Raw genomic sequence first — 9,095 nt, 5'->3', positions numbered from 1 at the left:
ACAGGAGATCTTCACAGCGATAGCTTTGAATGTGTATTTGATGCGCCTTTCGTGCCGGCTGTCACAGCTATCATCACTTTTGCTTGCCAGAAAATGTCGACAGATTAATAGTAAATATACAACTGGATTGCCTGCGGGAACTGTTATAGGGGAATGTGATGACATGGAGAAATAAGGTGTATTATTCTGTTACACGCTTCAGAGCAGAAATGAAGGTGTAATGGTTGATCAGTCTGGATAAAAAATGGCGGAATGTTTATGTAGCTTTCTCATGAGGACTCCGGTTACGCTTGTGGTGTGTGTGATATGTAAAGTGATGCACCACTGTCTAGTACGTCGTGGGATCGATATTCGGGGAATACCTTTATACTGCCGTCAATGTGTAAAGAGTTAGCGGACGTACGCCTGTCTTATCATTCACGGCAACAGTACGAAAAACGTGGTAATTTCTTAAAAGAGTTATCACCATCATATCTGAGGACAATCGTCAACTTGCGTTTGCAATACTTGTGAAGAACGCACATACTCAGCCGGTGCGTCAATGTATTCGCTAATTTCACGCTATAGAGCCGACAGAAACGGCATATCACTTCGAGCATCTACTGCTATGGCGCATAGCCTAAGGAAAATCTCCAGCAGTATGGCAGATCAATTAAGTTCTGTGGGTGTGTGCGTGCGTGCGCGTGAGTGTGTGTGTGTGATGGAAGTAGTTCTTCGGATCCGGTGTTTAGTAAATTGAAAGCGATAGAAGTGCAGGCGCCCGCAAAAAAAATAATAAATTGGTATCTCTAAACTGGTTCAGTCCTGAGAACTCGTTCCAAGTGGATACGCCTTGCGAACTCACCGGCTATAATTCGTAGATTGAACTAGTGCGCGTAATGTTAATAAATGGAAAAGTAAATTAACGTAATTATGCTAATTAGTTAATAAAGTATTTTGATTTCTCATAGAAGTAATGGCTGCCTGATCTTGTAGTTCAGATCAAGGATTACAATTGCGCAATCTGCCACTGGCAATTTTTTTAAAGATTTGGTGCAGCCAAGGAAAAAAACACCTTGTATATATACACACACACATAGCATACTTTTTTGTACAAAGTATCCACAGCTTCTCCGAAAGAACTTGGAATTTGCTTTTCGCGCTTGTATTGTTTTCTCGGGTGTTTCGTTAATTCCATTTCGCTTAATTTCGGTCGCTAAGTATCTTGTTCTGGTGCTGAGCGTGATATCGTGGGTTCGATGTCGAGTGAGAGGGACCGCATATACCGATAGGGGCAGAATGCAAAAACGCTTGCAACCGCCGAAGTTTCGGTGCTCGTTGAGGAGCCCCCTTAGGTGGTCAAAATAATTTCCAAGTTCTCGACCTTCCGGCGTCTCCGGTAACCCTAGCGTAAATTTCGCAGTTCATCGTCATCGCAATCTTCATCGGAAGCCCGTTTGTGTCCAACCGCAGGGGCGTCAAACTAGGCTATAATTCGGACACCGAAATAATAGTACTTATTAAGCGAAACGCTTATTATTTGCTGGCAATGGCACTGCGCCTCACGTTATTCTCAACTTATGCGCAGCGTACCGGTGGCGGCGCCTCGTCTCGCTATGGCGGCTCCGGAAACTACTCGGCCAACTGCACGGCGGCGCGGAGTTCCACCTACGGCTCTGTGAGTGCTTCTCGGTGCGGCCACCCTGGATGCAGTGGCTCGTCGCACCACGCTGCAATCGCGGCATCGCTCAGCGTGGTGTCACTAGGGCCGACGAACAGCAGAAGCTTGTTTGTGCATCTTTGACGAACGGGAAACAGCCCACACGAAAACGCGGACATCGGGAGAAAGGCGCTGTGTTGTCGTCTCCGCACCTGTTCCCGTTTCCGCGTGCGCGCTGTTTCTCGTTCGTCCAACTAAAGAGGGCTAAGTTAAAAATAAAGTTAAGAACTTAAATGGTGATTTTTTTGTTAATTAGTCGATTATGCATCTGAATTTTCTTGTGCAAGTAATGTCCGCCTCTTCGAGCAGACCAGCTCATGGACTAAGTTGTGCTATCTTCCAGGCAATTTTGAACACTTTTTGAAAGTGTTTGCTGAAACGCCCTATATAGGCGGCTGCCGCGGGCGCTTCAACCGGAGTGCGAGGCGTTCAATGTTAACTGGTTGAGCTTTCGAAAGTTTCGTTCAAAAATTCGTAGCTGCGCAAATATTGGACGAAGTGGACTAAATTTGCGTGTTTAATGATGCGAAGTCAAAATTAAATACCGGGTAATATCCTCCTGAGTTCCGAGGTGTATTATAGTTCACAGCTTTTTGTGAGCTTTGCAGAAATTGATGTTTACGTTACAGAGACGAAAAGTGAATTTTAGTATTTCACAATTATCGACCGTTTTAGCACAGCATGATGTCCAATATATTGGACACTGGAACTTCACCCGCTCATTTTTTGGGGTAGTGGGTATGCAGTAGCAAAGGGCAAATTTAATATTAAAAATGGCTTCAAAAGTGCAAAATCTGTTTATTAATCAAAATTTTATCACAGAAAGAGAACGAGCGATAAAGTATGAGAAATAGAACTTACTTTTTCGGCGGTCGCCGTAGAAAGCCGTGTTGCTGAAGGCCGCCATTGCAAACACCCCTGGTGGCCAAACATCTGCATTTTCAACAAAACTTCATAGGTGGCGCTAGTAGGCGTCTAAAATATTGAACAATACGGTTTTACGGGCTAAAACATGCTGCAGCCTGGGTAGTGGCGGTGTATTTGATGTTCAATATATTGGACAAATGCCCCTTAGCCGCAACTCAGGAGGATATAGGTTAGTGCAGTTCACTCATTACGAAATTCGTTGACATTACGAAGTCGAAGGTGATTGTTATCCTAGGCAAAATGATCTTTCGAAATTCTTCTTAAGATCATGCGGCTGTAAATATCTGGTCCCCAAATCTCCAGTACAAAATACCGCCGAACAGCGTCATCAAGCCCGCCTAACGATTTGATCGACACGTGGATGAGACAGTGTTTTGTCCAACCTGCTGATAAGCCAATGTCAGCTCCGGCATGTTGCGAGCGTCCCAAGTTGTGTACTACGTTCGCTTTGCGCCACGCCTCCATCAAGGCTGGCTGGGTGCATACTTGCGACTTGATTGTTTTAGATCGCTTCCATTCTTTTCTCATCACCTATCGCAACGAGGGACTGATACCGGCGATAATTTAGGCGTGCCTGCAAGCGAATGACGAAGGGCAAAAAAATAAATGAATACTGAGATCATCGTTACATGTAATACGTCCCCTGGATCCATATATTGCAAAAAAAACATTCCCTTTCTTTCTATTCTTTTTTTATCGTAGCCGCGCCGAGTGCCTAATCCTGGCGATAGCGACACTGCAGCTTCGCTCTAGCCAATTACTGCGAAAAACGAAAAGAATGAAAAAAAAAATGACAACCATTCCACTCTGTAGAAATGGAATGGCAGCGAAAGCTGACGACAGTCAAAGCTGTCAAACGAAAAGCAAAGTGCTTCACCTCCGCCGCGGGTCGGCCCGAAGATGGTGCAATATCGGGCCGACCCGCGGCGGAGGTGAGGCAGGCGTTAAGCGCTCCCCATATGTGGCTCCATCCCGAAGATAGTGCAATATCGGGCCGACTTGCGGCGGAGGTGAAGCAGGCGTTAGGCACCCCCAGTACGTGGGCCGATCCCTAAAGTAGTCAAATGCCGGGCCGACCCGCGGCAAAGGTGAGGCAGACGTTAAGCACCCCCCTTACGTGGACTGATCCCGAAGGTAGTGCGATGCCGGGCCGACCCGCGGCAAATGTGAAGCAGGCGTAAGCTCTCCCCATACTTGGGTCCATCTCGAAGATAGTGCAATATCGGGCCGACCCCCGGCGGAGGTGAGGCAGGCGTTAAGCGCTCCCCATACGTGGATCCATCCCGAAAGTAGTGCAATGCCGGGCCGACCCGCGGCAAAGGTGAAGCAGGCGTTAAGCACCCCCTTACGTGGGCCGATCCCGAAGATAATGCAATACCGGGCCGACCCCCGGCGGAGGTGAGGCAGGCGTTAAGCGCCCCCCATACGTGGGTTCATGCCGAAGATAGTGCAATGCCCATCCGACCCGGGGTAAAGGAGAAGCTGGCGTTAAATGCTCCCCATACGTGGATTCATCCCGAAGGTAGTGCGATGCCGGGCCGACCCGCGGCAAAGGTGAAGCAGGCGTTAAGCACTCCCCATACGTGGGTTCATCCCGAAGATTGTGCGATGTCGGGCCGAACCAGGGCAAAGGGGAAGCAGGCGTTAAGCGCTCCCCATACGTGGGTTCATCCCAAAGATAGTGCAATGCCGGGCCGACCCGGGGTAAAGGGGAAACAGGCGTTAAGCGCTCCCCATACGTGGGTTCATCCCGAAGATAGTGCAATGCCGGGCCGACCCGGGGTAAAGGGGAAACAGGCGTTAAGCGCTCCCCGTATACGTGGGTTCATCCCGAAGACAGTGCAATGCCGGGCCGACCCGCGGCAAAGGTGAAGCAGGCGTTAAGCGCTCCCCATACGTGGGTTCATCCCGAAGATAGTGCAATGCCGGGCCGACCTGCGGTAAAGGTGACGCAGGCGTTAAGCGCTCCCCATACGTGGCTTCATCCCAAAGATAGTGCAATGCCGGGCCGACCCGGGGTAAAGGGGAAACAGGCGTTAAGCGCTCCCCATACGTGGGTTCATCCCGAAGATAGTGCAATGCCGGGCCGACCCGAGGTAAAAGGGAAACAGGCGTTAAGCGCTCCCCACACGTGGGTCCATTCCGAAGATCCCGAAGGGCGTGTTACAGGTTCTCGAGCACACAGGGGTATGTGCCATTGAACTTGGACCCTTATTTCACTATCACCAGGATCGGCCCACATGATGATTTTTTCTGTGGACGGACGCAAAAAAAAAAAAAAAAAAAACTACGGAAGGTTTGTCATATACAGCTTTCGCTGTAAAAATGAAACGGACAAGATTCTCATCTTCCCGGAAAGGCGGCGTGCTATAACATTCTTCAGGACATTTGGACCTAGTTCTAAGCAAGCTAAATGAGTATGGCTGTTTAAATGTGTACTATAGATGACGCGAATTAAGCTTCAAGGTTCAATTCGCAAAGATTTTCGTTCGCAAGTGCTATGTGCCATTGGTCGGCCACCTTTGCTAAATTTCCAGCCAGGGTGCGGCTCGCCACTGGCTAAGAGCACTTACGAGCACTTGTGAATTACGCGATATTTTGACGGAAAGCTTACGGAATGTAACCTCAAAATGCTGCCACACTGTCCAAACAAACAAACAAACAAATAAAAATAATAATTTTACTCATCCGTGCTGGAACTGGCAACAAATTATTTTTTAGAGTTACTCTAGCTCATGTAGGACCGGAAGAACAATTGCTTGGTGAGCTGCACGAAGGGAGTGTTTGCAGACGAGATCACGTGCATTAAAGCCACATCCTCAGCTGTCACAACTGTTGACGGACGTGGGGCATGATGAACTGCGAAACTTTTGCGAGAACGTTTCGTGGACGAATGGTGCTACAGATACAGAAAAGAAAAAAGAAATATTATATGAGTAAGAGAGGTTTGAAGGCGCCGTGAAGTCATCAGTGAAAAATGCTGCGATGACGACAGTGGCATCTACACGCAAATTTCGGGATGAGTAAGCGAAACCAAGCCGTGCCGATCGAGCGGTTTATGGGCGATTTCGGCGTTCAGAACTCTACCATGTTTGGTTATGATGGTCAGATTATGTCACAGCAACGTCTCACATAACTGTGCACGCCGTGCTCTATACTTTCGACTTTGAGAAGTACGGTAATTTTTTTTTCTCAGTTGCGATAAAATGAATGAGTTCAGCCTGTGACGCATATGCGTACAGACAGTAATCAGTGTACCGCGGAGTTTATGCATGGTACAGTCTAACAAGAGTACAACCTATCACACACGAAGAAATCACGCGGCACTAATCAACGTAGCCCTGCCGTAGGTCATCATAACGGCGTAGACAGAATAACCGCGGTGACACACGAGGATCGAGTGCCATGTGTGACACAAGTGGAAAGGCAAACCAGCGTATTTGCTTTTTCTTGCAGCCATCGTACGGCGGCAGCAGTCGCTACAGCGGCGCTCTCGCACCGAGCCTGAGCGTCTACAGTCCGAGCTACAAGGCGTCGAGCTCTGGTTACGGCTCCGATTACGGCCGCAAAAGCAGCCGGCCAAGCTCGGGCTACGGCTCGGGATACGGGTCTGGTTATGGGTCGGACTACGGAAAAAGTGCCAGCGCTGGGTATACATCCGACTATGGGCGGTCGGGTGGCTATGGGTCGGACTACGGCAGTCGCAACAGTGGCTACGCATCGGACTACAGCAGGCAAGCTTTTTGAATATCCGTTCGTTCATCCTGGCGTACCTGCTATCGCAAAAATTGCTAGGCCAACGTGCAGCCGACCACACCGGACATAGGGATACACAGTGTGGCGGGGCTTTTGTCTTCTCGCTGTATGTCGCATACAGAGGCGTCCACGTCAGCGTTTGCACGCACAATGTAGATCAGCGCCAGTGAGCGCAGTGCGGCAGCACGGTTTTATGTCCAGGTGTCAGGAGCACGTTGACCTGGGAAATTTTGTGACAGGTATCACACAAAAGGTGAACCTTTGGATTTTTGGGCGACCCGTGTACGCCAGCACATTGGAGCAACTGACTGTAGTAAATATCTTTTGAAAAATGTTTTAGTCGTAAAAGCAATGTGTTTTTGCAGGAGCATTACAAATATTTCGTTGATAGTGAGTGTCTCAAAGCCTTTGCAGTACCACGGCTGGCCACGTCATCCCGAGAATCGGAGGACATATGTAGGCTACCGCATCTGACATCAAGCGAAGTTTGTAAGCCTTCGTTTACAACGATTTCGTGTCCGTTTCTAATGAATGTATGCAAGGAGATGTTGGGGCCTCGCAGAGGCACTGGCTACTCCTCTGCTCCGACGTGTTATAAAACGAAGAACACTTTGCGAAGAATGAAACTTCAACGACATGCAAAAAGCACTTAAGGAAGAGTTCATGCAAACAGTTCACTAGTCGTGATACAGCCTACCACACCCGAACAAAAGTTCCGTTCAGCCTCGGTAAGAAACAAACTTCACGCTCTCTTAAACACAGTCTCTCAAAAATGAAATCGAAAAGCCGCAATGTGCAGCTTCCACCGTTTCATGTTGCCTCGCATTTAAATGTATACACCTATGCCCCTACCTGTATGCAGCGCAATTTTCGGCAGTAGACTTAGGCTTCACTGTTGCTCTTGTTTTGGTTTTGTGAGCCGTGACGATAGCGTCTTTTCCTGCAATCTTCCCTCTTTTGTTATTGCGCTACGGGCGAGCGGTTGGAGAACTAGCAGAGCTACCTTTTCTGCGCGCTAAACACAGAGAGGAGGATATTTCTTTACTGCATGTAGTGCGTCGTCGCCCCAGTTACTCGCATCGTTTTCTTGTATTATGGCTCAGAGACATCTCAATACGTCCCTTCGTGGGTTTCGCAGGTCGAGCACGCTGCCGCGACCAGGTAGCAGCTACAGCCGGCAGTCGTCGCATCAGGGCGCACCGGGACCTACGTCCGGTAGTAGTGGTTACAGCAGCTATCGGCGTCCTTCGTCTGGGGGCAACAGCGTGGCCAATGCTGTCAAGATGTTCGGAAGCCTAGCTCATCGAGAAGAGGGCGCCTCCAAGCCGCCGGTGTCGCGGAGCTACTCAGTCAAGTCCAAGGAGGACGCTGCGCGACCGCCATTCTGCAGCATGCCATCCCGAGAAGAGTCGAAAAGCTTCGTCAGCGTGCCCGCCAGAGCCCATGAAGAAGAGCCGGACACGGTGGAAGCGAAGGTAAACTGCGTCAGTCAGACAAGTCGTTGTTACGGCTATCGTGAAGGAGTAGCCTATTTACACGTCGTGTGTGCCCATTACGGTGCAGCTAGGTAATGGAGCACCACTAAAGCTATCTCATCAGCTGTGACACCTCCCTTCATTTTATAGACAGATAATTATTGTCTTTGTGTCGTTTCAAAGATAACTACATGATATTTAAAAGAAAAAGAAACATCACAGTCACTTTTACTTGAGAGAAGTCATGTGACATGTCCCGCCAAAGAGAGGAAAGTATAAACCCCATGCAAGCGATCCTGCGCGCGACAGCAACAAGCGACGCGATGGAGGTGGCTGTCGCGCTCGCTTGTCGCCTACAAGTTGTACCCCATGCGAGCGACGACTTCGAGCGACCGTCTCCCTGGCGTTGCCGGTATGAGGGCAACAAATACGCGTCGTAACTGGCGTGACGTGAGCTCTATTAATTTAAGTTAATGTGTTTTACTGTAAAAAGGAGCATAAAATATTTCTGAACATCTTGCAGTAGGTTCTTATCCTTACACGTACAAAAATTCAATCGTTTGCTGGTTCCTTGCGACAATCGGTAGTACTTGAGTGATGTACATCCAGTTCCGGCTTCGCGCTATTGGTTAGTCGCTCGCGGCACTTCCGGGCGACGAGCGACAAATTCTAGATTTCCAGAACCAAACGATCGAGCGAGAATACCGAGCGATCTGTTCAAGCGACGGCCTGTTTCGTCGCTCGAAGCCGTCGCTCGTCGCCGTCGCGCACAAGATCGCTCTCACGTGGTTTAGCCTGAACGCTGAAGCCAGATCACATAAGTAAACGCATAATGCCAGGTTGATGACGGTGTTCAAACAGGCAGGTTTGGTCTATAGGAGTCAGCGCAAGCTATTAAACCGCCTGTAGTGTCTGCTTCACGTCATGTAATTGTGTAACCACACTTTTTATTCTCTCTTCACATCATGCATGTGGTACTCCAGAGACGATCTCGCACATCCTCTGCGACTATTACCGCACATAACGTCAGGCACTTAATGCTGTATTGTCTGATTTGGACGACAGACCTCTTTCGGAGCGGATGATTCTGGATCTGGGGAACAACACTCAAACAGCAGTACGAGGAACAAGAACGCCATTGACATGTTTAGCCGAGAGTGACCTTACCTCCAAGTTCTAGCAACAATGACAGGCGCCTGCGCATTGTGACATGCTGTGCGCAGAACATGTTTGCACAT

Source organism: Dermacentor andersoni, chromosome 1 (genome assembly GCF_023375885.2).
Source record: "Dermacentor andersoni chromosome 1, qqDerAnde1_hic_scaffold, whole genome shotgun sequence".
Lineage (NCBI taxonomy): Eukaryota > Metazoa > Arthropoda > Arachnida > Ixodida > Ixodidae > Dermacentor > Dermacentor andersoni.
This window is presented reverse-complemented; position numbering follows the sequence as displayed.